A 17,321-nucleotide genomic window follows, 5' to 3' on the forward strand; every position below is an offset into this window, starting at 1 on the left:
GTGATGAGAAACACCATGTAAAGCTTGTTTGGTATTATTTTGACAAGGTGACCAATGCTGAAGTGTCTAAACTGGCCTGTGGTCCACATGTTGTCCACCACCCCAATCAATACATCTCATAAAACCAAATCTTCAATATTCAGTTATTTCTTATTTTTTCCTGCATGGATTTTGTGGCCTTAGAGACTGGGGGAGGGCAATTCTTAGTTCTGATGCATCACTGATGAATCAAACCTATATCAGAATACCAAGGCCTTTTGGTTATAGCAGGTCAAAATATCTTCAAATTAGGACATGGCTTTAAACATTGCATATGGTCTAGGAGGGCACATGTACTTACCTAAGCAAGACAGAAGGCTTAAACATCCCTGAAATATTGGGCTACAGGACAGACCCAGAGGTGATGCTTCTGCACTGTAACAATTCTGAAAATATCTTGTACAAGACCAGAAACCAACAGACCTTATCTCTGCCATTGCTATAAACAGGCATCAAACCCACAACTATTTAGGAATATTGCAGACTAAATTATGATGTACTTGGATACATAAAAAGCAATTTCATTTATAATTCTGAAAATCAAACCTAAGGAAATTATTTTGCTGATTTGTCAGTTATATGAAAGCTCCATTTTTGCAGAAGATTTGAGCTGTTCCAATCCGACATAAATAGCAAAGGTCCTAAAAGATATTCTCGGCTGTTTTAAACTCATCTGAAAAATTAAATCATAATAAATCTGTCATCTTAGATTGTTGCCTGAGAAACAATTGCTATTTGAATACCTGTGAGGAGACATCTGTTGGAACATGAGACATGATGATGAGAAATATTAGGTGTTAGAAATAAAATATTAGAGCAAGTTGTTAGTAAGTCCTTAAGCATCACTGCTGTGTTAGTTAAAATGAAGAATGGTTATCCAAGAATGTTTATCGAATGTAGGATATGGAACAATGCTGTTGCGAAATATTCTGAACTTCAACTTTGAATCATTGGATATTTTTGGAAGTTGACAACTTTTGATTGAGGGCCAGTTAGCTCAGCTGGCTAAATGGCTACCATGTGGAATAGAACAGCATTAAAAGTTTGGGTCAATTCTTGCTCTAGCTGAGTAGACTTGGGAACTGCTTCATTGCTCTGCCCCTGAGAGTGGAAGGTGATGGCAAACCAACACTGCCAAGAAAGCAGCTCAGGATGAGGCTTCAGCAGACAATGAGCCAAGGTCCTGCCTTTAGGCGGAACACAAATGAATGAAAAGCTTTGATTTATTGTGTGACAACTCTGAATAAAGGCTGCCACTAACACTGATTGCTTTGCCTGTGCAGCTTTTGGATGTCTTGTACGTGGTGCAGGAAAAGGAATCTCATCAGAAGATGGCCTCACTGTTTATACTAAGAACATTCAAGATAGATTACTAGAAGTGCCCTGGTTATGAAATCTGTGAAACCAAGAATGAAATTAAACACTTCCTCCCCTTTTAAGGATCACCGCTCTCCTGAGGGCTCAATGAAAATATCCAGTGTATCGTGCAGTACCAAACCATAGTACCCAAAAGCTCCATCTCTGCTGATTCCACTAATCTCAGCCAGGGTAGCACTCAGGCTACAACATCATCCTCAGTACCCCTAGCTGGTGGCACAGTGATTAGCATTGCTGCCTCACAGCGCCAGGGACTCAGGTTTGATTCCCGGCTTGGGTCACTGTCTGTGTGGAGTTTGCACGTTCTCCCCGTGTCTGCGTGGATTTCCTCCGGGTGCTCCAGTTTTCTCCCAACGTCCAAAAGATGTGCTGGTGCATTGGCCATGCTAAATTCTCCCTCAGTGTACCTGAACAGGCGCTGGAGTGTGGCAACTAGGGGATTTTCACAGTAACTTCATTACAGTGTGAATGTAAGCCTACCAATAAATAAACATTAAAACTTTCGGACTCAAAATAAGTAATGGGTTCCTGCTCCAATGGCTCTTACTTAACAAATGCAAATTTCCTTTTAACATTATGTCATTTTATTTGACAATTTTAACAAATAACTCAATGCCAACAAGAGGGTCCAAAAAACTTCCTCGGAACCAGGTGGGCGAGGCTTGAAGACAGTGGCATGCGCCCTGCTCTCCTCAGCTCCATCTCTCCCATGCTGCCATCCAGATCCCCAGGAAGTGAATCAATGTCCCTCAGCCAGACTTACGATGCCCGGCTGTGTGGCATCTCACCCGCCCTCAGAGGCCAACTTTCATCTTTAGTGCTGCTTTCTTCTGAAGGAACAGCCTTCTGTTAACCTGGCTTTTCCTTTGGTGGGCTCACAGAGCAGAGTGAAACATCTGGCTCACAGCGCGACAGCCTGTGCATGGCTGAATACTGTCGTGATTTTGTAGCAACCAGGACACTTGACATCCATGAAATAGGAGTTGGGACTTTGCACCAAACGTTTCTTTGTGTGCTTCCTCCTCTCCTCGGGACCGGATGCAACAAATCTTTTGCCAGAGGCAACTTTAGTGTTGGCTCGCTAGCAAGGATTAGAATGGAATCCAATTCAATTGTGATGCCATCCATGGTCAACTAACTTGTAAACGTACATTGTCTGGCCTCACAATGGAAGGAGACCCTTAAACATCAGTTAGAAACTAAGTATCAATAGCAAGGATAGATATACATTTTTGGTTACGTTCATATTAGAAATAGATAGATTCTTGATAAGCAAGGGGTTATGAGGGGATAGGCAGGAACGTGAGTGAAGTTGAGATTAAAATGAGATCAGCCATGATCTTATTGAATGGCAGGGCAGGCTCGAGGGGCCGAGTGGCCTACTCCTACTCCTACTCCTAATTTGTGTGTTAGTACAGAACCTGCAGTATTAGAGGCCCATTGACTGTGCTGGGATCTATAAGAGGCCAACACAATAAGCACAGGGCTGAAGACATGGAATTAACTAGAAAATATGGAACGATGGAACACCACAAATTGGTCCATTGTACTCTTTGATCATCGAGCTGGGAATTTATACCACAATTTCCTAGAATACTGAGTAGAACATGTCACAGTGAGAATCATGCCAACTTGAATGTGCAACAGCCAATACCCAATACAGATCCAAGTTTGCACAGATTATGTTCATGTTTGTGACTTGCCATTTAGAGAAACTATCATTTAGGTTTTTCCTCTTGTTATATCCACACCAAATTTATACATTTGTGAAAGGAAATTATATTACAAACACAGAAATGTTTTTGTTCTTCATTGTACATGTGTTACACGGGGGCAACAAGAGAACTTTTCAATTCTCCATGTATTGCTGATGAATAACCATAATTCAATAACCGCCCAAACATAAAGCGAATATAGCCCACTTCAACAACAGAAACAGAAAACGCTAGAAAATCTCAGCAGGTCTGACAGCATCTGTGGAGAAAGAATAGAACCAATGTTTCTAGTCTGGATATTCTCCCTCCACAGATGCTGCCAGACCTGCTGAGATTTTCCAGCATTTTCTGTTTTGGTTTCAGATTCCAGCATCCACAGTATTTTGTCTATAGCTCACTTCAATGTAATGGCTCAGTTAGTAACATTCTCATGGCTGAATTAAAAGGTTGTAGAGTCAAATCCCACTTCAGAGAACTGAATCCAAAATTTACGCGAGTACACCTTGTGTAGTATTGAGGGAGAACTGCATTCCTGCGCTGTTCTGTGAATAGGACATTGAACCAGGGCCCTGGTGGGTGCAGGTAAAATCCCAAGACATCGGTTGAAGACAAACCTGATTCTCCTGGCATCCTGGTCAACACCTGATAGTAACAGTTTTAACAACACCAGGTTAAAGTCCAACAGGTTTATTTGGTAGCAAATGCCATTAGCTTTCGGAGTGCTGCTCCTTCGGCAGAAATTCTGTAACTTGATTTTGTGTCTGTGCCCTGTTTGAGAGCACATTTCCACTCCATCTGACGAAGGAGCAGCGCTTCGAATGCTAATGGTATTTGCTACCAAATAAACCTGTTGGACTTTAACCTGGTGTTGTTAAAACTCTTACTGTGTTCACCCCAGTCCAACGCCGGCATCTCCACATTATGGTCTAAACAGCAGGGCTAACCAGCTTGAAAGTTTTTTAAAGTTTATTTATTAGTGTTACAAGTAGGCTTACATTAACACCACAATGAAGTTACTGTGAAAATCCTCTAGTCGCCATACTCCGGCGCCTGTTCAGGTACACTGAGGGAAAATTCAGCTTGGCCAATGTGCCTAACCAGCACATCTTTCGGACCTTGGGAGGAAACTGGAGCACCCGGAGGAAACCCATGCAGACACAGGGAGAACGTGCAGTCTCTGCACAGACAGTGACCCAAAGCTGGGAATCGAACCCGAGTCCTGGGCGTTGTGAAGCAGCAGTGCTAACCACTGTGCCACCGTGGTTAGCCAAAGGCTTGCTGTAAATCATTTTTTCTAATTGCATCTAATGTATTGTCTTATTTTATGTTCTTGCATGTCCTTTACCTACGTTGTTAGTTACCGATTTTAAATAATTGTGTAATGTTGATTATAATGTTTATAATAATAAATAAGGACTTATTTTGAACGAATCTCCCCAGAAGCGTCTGGGAGCGTTTTCGGTTTTATTTATGAGAATGGGTCTGTGAATTTCCTTCAGACTGATCTTGTGTAGAACAATGTTCTTGAATAAACACATTAATCAGACTTCTGCCAGGTTCCCGGTGCCATTATTCCTCAGTCTAACTGGCTATTGCGCGAAAGCAAGTTTAAATGCAACAAATTTGTGGTTCTTGTTAATGTGAATAGTGAAGGGGGGGGCGGGGGGCGGGAGCCACATTATTGGTGGTTCAGATTTCCCGGTGGGTCTCAATGGAGCAGCGGGAAAGTGTCAGCCAATTCTGACCTTGTGTGTGTCCTGATACCAAGTCCTTACGCCGTAATTTCCACCTTATAATAATGGCGTGGACAGAGGTTACTGTAGCGCAAGTTTTCAGCAAATTGGGATACGAAGCTCTGTCCATTTTTTTGGGTCGTTGGTTAATGCAGCTCGCCCAACCCATCTTCGAATTGAAAAAGGAATCGGATCAATGCCTGGAGGTAAAGTCAATCTTGAGGCTATTAGTTTATTCTAGCAGCGAAGAAGCCACTAAGTAACCGGTAGTCGGATCATTGGATGTTTTTCAGCTAAAACAGGTTAACAGCGCTTTATCACCAGAAGGGAACTACATTTTTTGTTTCTGCACTTTATCATTCCACTCACTTCCTCCATGGCGTATGTTCTTGATTAGAGTGGGCCATATTGTGCTCTGTTCTGTCTTAGCCTGTGTAAGAAGTCTGAAGGGGAGATAATTCAATCCATCGAGATGGCTAAAATTTACGAGTTTGACATCTAACACGTTAATGCAAAGCAGCAGCAAGATGCTAATTGATTGCCACGTGGAGGGTGGGTGGACAGTGAGGGAGGAGAGAGATTAAAACTCAGGAGGGAGACCTCTTAATGATGAGCAGCTACTCAAATGAATGAGATATGACTCTGGTAAATAACTTGATTAAAACAAGACTCGCAGACAGGGTGGGTGAATGTCCCAAAGCTCTGAACAGTCAGTGAAATATTTTTGAAATGCAGTCATTGGTAGGACATGCAGGAGCTAATTTGCTCACAAACTCCCGCATAATGATAATGAGGAGGTAATATGTTCTTTGTGATGGTCATTGAGGAATAAATATTGGTCAGGGCACAGCGGGGTTGGTGGGAGGGGGGAAGGGGGGTACATGCCTCCTTTGTGGAAATGCTGTCCTGGCATCTCTAAGACTGACACTGATGGTGGGTGGCACGGTGGCACAGTGGTTAGCACTGCTGCCTCACAGCACCAGGGACCCGGGTTCAATTCCGGCCTTGGGTCACTGTCGGTGTGGAGTCTGCATGTTCTCCCCGTGTCTGCGTGGGTTTCCTCCGGGTGCTCCGGTTTCCTCTCACAGTCCAAAGATGTGCGGGTTAGATGGTCGTGCTAAATTGACCCTTAGTGTCAGAGGGATTAGCAGGGTAAATATGAGTGGCTATGGGACTAGGGCCTGGGTGGGATTGTGGTTGGTGCAGACTCGATGGGCCTCCTTCTGTACTGTAGGGATTCTATGATTGTGTAACACAGCAATGACTTCCTTGTGACAAATTCTGGGCAAGATAATTGGTGTAAAATTCCGCTCAATTATTTTTCAGCTGGTGCCACCTCCCTTCCCTGTGCCAAACTGTGCCTGTTCAGGCACGGGCTCTTGGTTTTCTGGTGTGCCTCTGCCATCTCTTGAGGGCCCTCTGGACTGACTTCACCTCCAAATGAGGTCTCCTCATTCCGAGATGTTCCTATCTGTCCATGTTAAATTGGAGAGGGAATTAAAGATGCGGATCCTCATCCATTCACAAGAAAGTTGCCCTGAAACATCAGTTTAAGTATTCTTTTGTCAGAAGAAATCTACTAATTTTTCGCAGAGTGGTTTGGGGCTGGTCTGCTACCAACTCAAATTTATTCTGACTAGTTACGGTGCTTCTAACCTTCCGGCAATTTATCGAGAAACATTGGAATAATATTAATCTTATTTCACAGGAACTGACTTTTTTCAATAACCAGGTAAATGGCTAAGAGGCCTTGGTTGTGGGGCCCGCTCAGGTGACCTCAACCCTAAGGGTCGTGAACGTAGCCCAGTCCATCACGCAAATCAGCCTCCCATCCATTGACTTTGTCTACACTTCCCACTGCCTCGGAAAAACAGCCAGCATAATTAAGGACCCCACGCACCCCGAACATATTCTCTTCCACCTTCTTCTGTCTGGATAAAGATAAAAAAAGTCTGAGGTCACGTACCAACTGACTCAAGAGCAGCTTCTCCCCTGCTGCTGTCAGATTTTTGAATGGACCTACCTTATATTAAGTTGATCTTTCGCTACATCCTAGCTATGACTGTAACACTACATTCTGCACTCTCTCGTTTTCTTCTCTATGAACGGTATGCTTTGTCTGTATTGCACGCAAGAAACAATACTTTTCACTGTGTGACAATACATGTGACAATAATAGATCAAATCAAATAAAAGAATGGCACCAACTGAGATGACACCTACATTGAAGTGAGCTATATTCACTGTCTGTTTGGGCTGATTTGAATTGTGCCTAGCCATCTGCAATACATGCAGAATGTGCCATGTACAGTGAAGAACAAAGCCAATTTCTGTATTTGTAACAGTTTCTTTTACAGATATTGATGTAGACATGGCAAGAGGGAATCCTCTTAGCTATCCCTACATGGGTGGCACGATGGCACAGTGGTTAGCACTGCTGCCTCACAGCGCCAGGGACCCGGGTTCAATTCTTGCCTCGGGTCACTGTCAGTGTGGCTTTCCTTCGGGTGCTCCGGTTTCCTCCCACACTCCAAAGATGTGCGGGTTAGGTGGATTGGCCATGCTTAATTATCCTTTAGTGACAGGGCGGCACGGTAGCACAGTGGTTAGCACTGCTGCTTCACAGCTCCAGGGACCTGGGTTCGATTCCCGGCTTGGGTCACTGTCTGTGTGGAGTTTGCACATTCTCCTCGTGCCTGCGTGGGTTTCCTCCGGGTGCTCCGGTTTCCTCCCACAGTCCAAAGATGTGCGGGTTAGGTTGGTTGGCCATGCTAAAATTGCCCCTTAGAGTCCTGAGATGCGTAGGTTCGAGGGATTAGCGGGTAAATGTGTGGGGATGGGGCCTGGGTGGGATTGTGTTCGGTGCAGACTTGATGGGCCGAATGGCCTGTTTCTGCACTGTGGGGTTTCTATGATTTCTATGATTTCTATGATGACAGGGTACTTAGCTAGAGTAAATGCATGGGGTTATGGGGGTAGGGACTGGCTGGAATTTTGGTCAGTGCGGATTCAATGGGCCGAATGGCCTCCTTCTTCACTGTAGGGATTCTACGATTCTATGACAGTTTCTCAAAATGGCCAGTTACAAACATGGACACAATCCATGGAAACTTGGATCTGTATCGGGCACTGGCTGCTCCACATCTTTATTCACCTTGATTCAGAATTGCCACACAATAAATTAACATTTTTCATTCATTCATGTGTGCATGTCTGTCCAAAGGCAAGTCCTTGGCTCAGTGTCTGCTGATGCTTTTTTTGGCAGTGTTTATCTGCCATTGACTTCCATTCAGAGCAAAAAGGCAGGTCCCATGTCTATCTCAGCTGGGACAGGAATTGAACCCATTCTAATAGTCGGTGGGTTGTACAGAGCCTGAGTATTACTGAAAAAGGAAACAGACTGTCAAAGCTTTTAATCTTACACTCATCAGGATAGATGGCAAGAATTTGCCAACAATTGTTGGGGAACAACAATTTATAGTGCATGAGGAGAGCATGCTGATTGGTTAGCAGGTGGACTCTGGTGGAGGTGTACCATGGAGAATGCAGCATGGAACAGTTAACTGTTCAGCTTTGTTTAAATTCAAACCAGGCAGGTTTACTCTGGTCAAGGCATTGCGCTGGAGGATGAAACAGGAAATGACTGTTGCCTAAAATAATTCACAAAATGATGGGACGTATGCCTATATATTTGGATATATGTTGTATATCTCAAACATTAGTGGATTATATCGAACAGCGTGTCCCTTTAGTTCTTTGCAAGGGACAAAGTACAAACTATAACCAACCAGCCCATGCTTGCAAAACTCAAACCAACTGTCCAACATGAGATGTGATTCTGTGATAAGAACAAAGAACAAAGAACAGTACAGCACAGGAAACAGGCCCTTTGGCCCTCCAAGCCTGTGCCGCTCCTTGGTCCAACTAGACCAATCGTTTGTATCCCTCCATTCCCAGGCTGCTCATGTGACTATCCAGGTAAGTCTTAAACGATGTCAGCATGCCTGCCTGTGCTAAGAATTATACTGAAAGCCAATCTAAGATTGTCAGTCAGGCTCACAGTGTGTCTCATGCTGGAAGTCACATATATTCATACACAGTATACTGTCCTTTGCAAACAGAAGGAACTTGTACAAAATGTGCCGTTTCCAACTAAATAAAGGCTAAGGAATAGCCATTTCCTGGTTCATCCCCCAGGGCATTGCCATGACCAATCAGTGTCGCCCACACTGGTTTGGATTTGAATAAGGGTGGGTGGTTAACTGTTCTTTGTTGCTTTCTCCATGACAATGCCTCCACCAGAGTCCACCTGCCAATCAATCAACATTCTCTTTCACCGCACACTGTAAATTATCGATCCTATTACAGTTGGTAATGTCTTGGGAGTTATCCTGATGAGTGCAAGATGAAAAACTTTGATAGTACGTCTGTTTTTTCAGCAATAGTCATGAAGCCAAACAGTTGGTGTTCTTCTCGACCATATGGTGACCATTTAGCCAGCTGAGCTAAATCAACAGTTGTAAACCTCCAGAAATATCCAAAGATTCAAAGTTGAAGTTCAGAATATTTCCCAACAGCATTGTTCCATATCCTACATTCAATAAATGTTGTTGGATAACCATCCTTCTTTTTAACAAACACAGCAATGATGCTTAAGCTAGAACCAGAGGGCACAACCTCAGGCTAAAGAGATGATCCTTTAAAACAGAGACGAGGAGGAATTTCTTCAGCCAGAGAGTGGTGAATCTGTGGAGCTCTTTGCCGCAGAAGGCTGTGGAGGCCAGGTCATTGAGTGTATTTAAGACAGAGATAAATAGGTTCTTGTTTGATAAGGGGATCAGGGGTTATGGGGAAAAGGCAGGAGAATGGGGATGAGAAAAAAATCAGCCATGATTGAATGGTGGAGCAGACTCAGTGGGCCGAATGGCCTAATTCTGCCCTCAAGCCATATGTCTTATAGTTTTAAGGACTTACTAACAACTTGCTCTAATATTATATTCCTTGCACCTCATATTTCTCATCATCCTGTCTCATGTTCCACAAAATGTCTCCCCACAGGTACTCAAACAACAATTGTTTCTCAGGCAACAATCTAAGATGACAGATTTACTACGACTTAATTTTTCAGATGAGTTTAAAACAGCCGAGAATATCCTTTAGGATCATTGCTATTTATATTCTGAATGGAACAGCTCAAACATTCTGCCAAAATGGAACTCTCATGTAACTGACAAATCAGCAAAATCAATTCTTGAGTTACAGCTTCCAATAATGTAAATTAAATTGCTTTTTATGTCTCCAAGTACATCATAATTTAGTTCACAATAATCAAAAGTAGTTGTGGATTTGATGCTTGTTTTCAACAATGGCAGAGATTCAGTCTGTGAATTTTATTCTTGTACAAGATACTTTGTACGTTCAAATCACTTAATGAAGATAAGGATTTCACTTAGTGCTCATTAAAGGCTGGCATGGTGACACAGTGGCTAACACTACTGTTGCACTGTGCCAAGGACCCGGGTTTGATTCCCAGCTTGGGTCACTCTGCACATTCTCCCCGTGTCTGTGTCAGTTTCCTCTGGGTGCTCCAGTTTCCTCCCACAGTCTGAAAGACATGCTGGTTAGGTGCATTAGCCATGCTAAATTCTCCCTTAGTGTACCCGAATAGGTGCTGGAGTGTGGCGACTAGGGGATTCTCACAGTAACTTCATTGCAGTACTAATGAAGGAACAATTCATTCATTAATTTATTAGTGTCACAAGTAGGTCTACTTGTGACACTAATAAATAAACTTAAAAGCTAAACTTTAAAAAACCTTCGCTATGATTTAATCTCCAACTGAGTTTCTCTAGAGAATATAATGGCAAGGAGAGCTATAATTCTGTATGTTCATTTCACATTTTGAAATGTTTGCGAGTGAGAAGGTGCTGGAAAAATGTAAGTTTTTAAAGAATGTCAATATTATTAGGATCTCCAATGTTTCTGAATACTGCGGCTAAACATTGTGCCAAAGTTGGATGATGTGAGCTTTCTTATTATTCCTTTATAGGCAACAATATGATATTTATTAGCAAAGTTCCTTCCACCAACACATTTAAACATCAGTGTGAACATATTATTTGATTTTCCAAACGCGATGCTCCAATTCCTGTTTGTTTCTACAGTTACCGGGTACTCAGCGGAGAACAGAGAGCACTGTTTTAGTTTTGAGGTTTCCTCCTGTCCTGTCTCCCCGTAAAATTTGGCTAATGATGTCAAGAGTTATAGAAGCAATATACTGCGGATGCTAGAGATCTGAAATAAAAACAGAATGTGCTGGAAAAGCTCAACAGGTCTGGCAGCATCTGTGGAGAGAGAAACTGAGATAGCATTTCAAGTCTAATCTGATACTGCTTCGAAACTGAGGAGAGGTAGGAATCTGATGGGCCTTCTGCTGTTGATGGGCTGTCCTTGGAATGGGACATTGGTTGGGACTGTTGGAGCAAAAGAGATTAGGAATAGATCACAGGGTGGAAGAGATTAAATGAAAAAGATGACATGAACAAAGCTTGTTCTGTGTAGGTGTTAATAGCAGAATAAAGATCAGCATTGTCTGAAAGCAAAAACGTTAGAACAAGGTACAGACTGGCACTAGTAAGAAAATTAAAAGTGGGGGACATTACAGATCAAGTTGGCTACATCCTAAAGGACATAGCTGCTAGACAGGACTGCTGGAGGTGGTGAGGGAACCAACAAGAGGGAAAAACATACTTGACTCATCCTCACCAACCTGCCTGCTGTAAATGCATCTGTCCATCAGTAAGAGTGACCACTGCAGAGACCTTGGGGAAACAAGATCACACCTTCACATTGAGGAAACTCTCCATCACATTGTGTGGCATAACAACCGTGCTCATTGGAATAGATTTTGACAGATTGAGCAACTCAAGATTGGACAACCATGAGGCACTGTGTGGTAGCAGCAGAATTCTACTCAACCACAATCTGACCCTCATGGACTGGCATATCCCCCACCCTACCATTACCACCAAGCCCGGATGTCAACCCTGGGTCAATGAAAAGTGTAGGAGGGCATGCCAGGAGCAGCATCAGGCACCCCTAAAAATGAGGTATCAACCTAATGAAGTTATAACATAGATCTACTTGCGTGCCAAACAGCAAGTGATAGAGCTAAGCAATCCCACAACCAACGGATCATATCTAAGCTCTGCAATTCTGCTACATCCAATTGTGAATGGACAATTACACAACTCACTGGAGGAGGAGGCTCCACAAATATCCCCATCCTCAACAATGGAGAAGCCCAGCACAACAGTGTAAAAGATAAGGCTGAAGAATTCACAACAATCTTCAGCCAGAAGTGCCGAGTGGATGATCCATCCTCGCTTCCACCAGAGGTCCCCAGTATCACAGATGTCAGTCTCCAGCCAACTTGATTCACTATTGATGCAATATCAAAAAACAGCTGAATGCATTGGATACGGCAAAGGCCCTGACAATATTCCGGCAATTGTACTAAAGTCTTGTGCTCCAGAATTTGCCACTCCCCTAGCCAAGCTGTTCCAGTACAGCAACAATACAGGCATCTACCCGGCAATGTGGAAAATTGCCCAGGTATGTCGTGTACACAACAGTTACCGACCCATTAGTCTATCCTTGATCATCGGTAAGTGATGGAAGGGGTCATCAATAGCACTATCAAGCAGCGCTTGGTGAGAAATAGCCTGCTCACTGATGTAGAGATGAGGTAAGAGTGACTGCCCTTGACATCAAGGCAGCATTTGACTGAGTGTGGCATCAAGGAGCCCTAGCAAAACTGGAGTCAATGGAAATTGGGGTAAACTCTCCTCTGGTTGGAGTCATACCTGGTACAAAGGAAGATGGTTGTGGTTATTGGAGGTTAATCATCTCCACTCCAGGACATCACTTCAGGAATTCCTCAGAGTAGTGTCCTAGACCCAACCTTCTTCAACTGCTTCATCAACGACCTTCCATCCACCATAAGGTTAGAAGTGGGCATGTTTGCTGATAATTGCACCATATTCAGCCCCACTTGTGGCTATTCAGATACTGAAGCAGCCCATGTTCAAATGTACAAGACCTGGATGATATCCAGGCTTGGGCTGATGTGGCAAGTAACACTCACATCACACAAGTGCCAGACAATGGCCATCTCCAACAAGAGAGAATCTAACCATTGCCCCATGATATTCAATGCCATTACCATCAGTGAATCCCTACTATCAACATCCTGGGGGTGACCATTGACCAAAAACTAAATTGGACTAGCCATGTAAATACTGTGGCTACAAGAGCAGGTTGGTGGCTGGGAATCCTGCAGCAAGTTACTCACTTCTTGACGCCTCATACCTGCCCACTATCTAGAATGCACAAGCCAAGAGTGTGATGGAATACTCTCCCCACTTGCCTGGATGGGTGCAGCTCCAACAACACTCAAAAAGCTCAACACCATCCAGGACAAAGCAACCCGCTTGATTGGCACCCCATCCACAAACATTCATTCCCTCCACCACCAAGGCACAGTGGCAGCAGTGCGTACCATCTACAAGATGCACTGCAGGAACTCACCAAATCCACGATGGCAACCATCTAGAAAGATAAGGTCATTAGACACATGGGAACACCACCACCTGGAAATTCCCCTCCAACCCACCCACCATTCTGATTTCGCTGGGTCAAAATCTTGGAACTCCCTAACAGCAGGGACTGCAGCGGTTCAAAGAAGACATCTCGCTACCACCTTCTCGAGGGCAATTAGGGATGGGCAATAAATGCTGGCCCAGCCAATAACGCCCATAAGCCAAGAATAAAAGAAATACATAACCAAGACATCACTTCAGGAATTAACTATTTCTAACACAGATTGAAATGAACCCGCATTTCTAGAAATTTAGTCATTCAATATAATATTGGCAAGTCTGAAAGAGAGAGAAGCTTTCTGAGATAAGACCAAAGTCTCGCCCCTCCTGTAGGAAACAAAGACGATTTAAACTGAGGAATTTTGCTGTACGTAGATTTCCCTCATTCGCCACAATTACTTTCCCCTTTTTCCTATTTAACAATGGTTCTCGAGTTTGGGAATGTCTCAACTGGGAAGCCGGGATGGTTGCAATTGGCCAAAAGCAAATTACTGCGGATGCTTGAATCTGAAACCGAAAGAGAAAAGGCTGGAAAATCTCAGCAGGTCTGGCAGCATCTGTAAGGTTGCAATTGGTTGTCTGGGTTTCAAGGTCATTTCTTTGCTTCGGATAATACGCAGTAATTTCGAATATTTTCTTAAAATTATCAAACATTTTGGGAAGCGGCGTCTATTCTGCGACTTCCTCGCTCATGTTTTAGCGTCAATTAACTCTCACCATCAGCCACGGTTTTGAGTCGCGCACTGACCAAAGTTTCTGTCGATTGACAACCAAGAATTGCTCCAATTCCATCAGTAAAAATGTCGGAGTTTTCAGCAGGGTCCTGGCACCGGGGCCTGGAACTGATTCCCCACCTGATCGTGTCGGTAGATTGTGGCCAAGGATCCATATTGAGGCGATGCCCAATTCCCCAGCCCTGCTGGGTCATTCTCAGCCTGCCTCTTGGGCTCTTTCGGAAATGTACCCAATAAAGTCCGAGGCCAGATTCGTGTCCCAGGGCTGCAATTAAAGCTTGGCAAAGCCTGGTGCTCACGTTTAATTTTCAAAATTCTAACGAGTCTGCGATTTTAACACAACCCCCGGTTTGAAGGACCCTGCACGAGGTCGGTGCACTTTGCTGGGGGGGAGTTTGCGGGGATAATTTAGCGGAAATTCCAGGGCCTTGCGAGAAAGCGGGTGATGCACCGAGATTGCGGTTCTCCACTTTGGCCAATGATGTTGATGAGATGAATATTAAATATAAGCAACTCAATATTTGAAATGATACGGCGGTACAGTGTACCTCCTGCAAACATCCACCTCTCCCCCTCACCATACAGCTGTACGAATGCCTGGATAATGCCCGTGGCGCCCTTCTGAATGGATTCTTTTAATTTTAAAATCCATCATCATTTGGATCTAAAGCTGTGACGTTCGGAAGTTCTGGGGAGGCAAGTGTTTTCCGGGGAGATGACGGAATATCCAATTCTGGGCACTTCACACTCCAGGAAAGATGTCGAGGTTTTGGGGAGGATGTGAAGGAGATTCACTAAAAGGATCCCAGGAATGTGGGGCAGTCGCAATGAAGAGATGAGAGAAACTGAGATTTCCCCTCTGGGTGCAGAGGAAGTTAAGGGAGGGGGGTGGGCATTATAAAGGGTTCAAATGTATGATGGGATTTGATTTGATTTATTTTTGTCACATTTATTGTGATACAGTGAAAAGTATTGTTTCTTGCGCCTATACAGACAAAGCATGCTGTTCATAGAGAAGGAAATGAGAGAGTGCAGAGTGTAGTGTTACAGTCATAGATAGTGTGTAGAGAAAGATCAACTTAATGCAAGGGAAGTCCATTCAAAAGTCTGACAGCAGCAAGGAAGAAACTGTTCTTGAGTCGGTTGATAGGTGACCTTAGACTTTTGTATTTTTTTCCCGACGGAAGAAGGTGGAAGAGAGAATGTCCGGGGTGCATGGGGTCCTTAATTATGCTGGCTGCTTTGCCGAGGCAGGAAGTGTAGACAGTCTATGGATGGGAGGCTGATTTGCGTGATGTATTGGGCTACATTCATGACCTTTTGTAGTTCCTTTGTAGAGCAAATAAGGAGACAGAGGGTTTATAATCAGCAGAGACAGAATTAAGATATCTGGCAAAAAGTTATTTTACGCAGCAAATTGTTCTGTTCTGAAAGCAGATTCGACAGCAACTTCCAAATGGGAATGGAATATTTTTAAAAAGTTTTTTAAACAGTTTTTAAAAATTTATTAGTCGCAAGCTAGGCTTACATTAACACTGCAATGAAGTTACTGTGAAATTACCCCAGTCGCCATACTCCGGCGCCTGTTAAAGCAGGGGAGTGTGATTAACTGGATAGCTCTGGATGGGCCGCAAGGCCTCCTTCTTGGTTGTAAAATATTTGTGTAAATAATTGGTTAAATAATTTGACCGTTCTCAGATGAGACAGAACAAAACACAAACGGCAGGAGGGTTCCTCCAAACCGAACATGCTCTGAAACTTGTCCCTGTCCCCCTGGCCTGATGTGTGTTTCTAAAACTTCCTTTAGCTCCAGATTAGCATCTTGTGCAGAATGTTTATTCTGAGTCTCGACATTATCGAGTTTCAAAACTAGATAAATCTTGGCTGACTCATCTTACTGGATACAGAGTGTGAACACTAAAGTCGAATATTACCCTAATTCTAGAACCTTCTGGTACGAAGGGGGCGAATGGCCTACTCCTGCTTCTAGTTTCTATGTTTCATTGTTCTACAATAGCCGAGAGTAGGATCTGACATTGCTCCACCGGTTAATGGTTCCTCACCCCGCGCACCGCCCCAGCACACTTTCTAATATGAAGATGTTGTTTTCTGCAAATTAGTGCAATTAAACTCGAGACATATAACAACATGCCCACGCCACCACTTCCGGAATACCTTTGAGAGAGTGTTTGGGGTGAGATGGGGGAGGGGTGACTGAAGGCTGGTTTGCTCTCAGTCGCTGCTGTGTATTTACTTGTGTCTTTAATTCCAGTTGAGAAAGGCTGATTGTAAACGCGCCACACGAAACCAATCCAGGTTGGCTCTGGGATTCGATCTCAGTGGGGTTTAGGGTCAAATTCGTCCATTTAGAACGGAGATGTCCTTCTGAGCTCCTTCTCTCTAAAGTGCAAACGTCAGCAATGAATGTTTTATCTGAAAAATTAATCTCACCGTATAGTGTATGTATTTCGCTGGCCTGGTTAATACAAACTCCTGGGGGCTGTTATTATGAGGTCCATATCACCCATGTTTAAACTCAGCTACACGATTAACGTAGGGAAGGTATATTTCAGTGAAAGTTTTATAATGAGCCAGGGTAATGAGTTTTTAATGAGGTTCCACCGTACAGATGCATGTTCCTGGTAAAGGACACGTGTTCACTCCATAATTCTACAGGTTTGACTGCGGTATCTGCATTTTAAAATGCAATATTTCATTGTATATTCGATGTTACTCACTGCTCGCCTCTTGCAGTTTGGGGTTCGGGGGGTCCCATTCAGCTTGTCCTCAATGTTTCGTTCGGGAGAGTATTTTCCGTGCATCTATTTTAATAATCAAACCAATTCTAACCTATTGCTCTAATCCACGTGAGAAGAAAATCGGATTAAGGAATAAGATCTGAGACCAACTCCGTCTTAACTTCTCCGCAATTTAGCCCAAGGGTAAAGAGAGCGGGCTAGAGACTCTCTCTTCACATATTTTGACCCAAAATTGAAATGATTCACACCTCTTCACATTTAACCGAAATTTAAAATTCCCCCAAAGACACCGCATTGTTTGTCC

The 17,321-nt window shown here is 43.6% G+C and overlaps 1 pseudogene; it reads right to left on the reverse strand.

Moving 5' to 3' along the window:
* Positions 1-2,230: 2,230 nt before the first annotated feature.
* Positions 2,231-2,389, reverse strand: LOC144501890 (small ribosomal subunit protein eS27-like pseudogene; annotated as a pseudogene).
* Positions 2,390-17,321: the final 14,932 nt, after the last annotated feature.

This window comes from Mustelus asterias, chromosome 12 (genome assembly GCF_964213995.1).
Source record: "Mustelus asterias chromosome 12, sMusAst1.hap1.1, whole genome shotgun sequence".
NCBI lineage: Eukaryota > Metazoa > Chordata > Chondrichthyes > Carcharhiniformes > Triakidae > Mustelus > Mustelus asterias.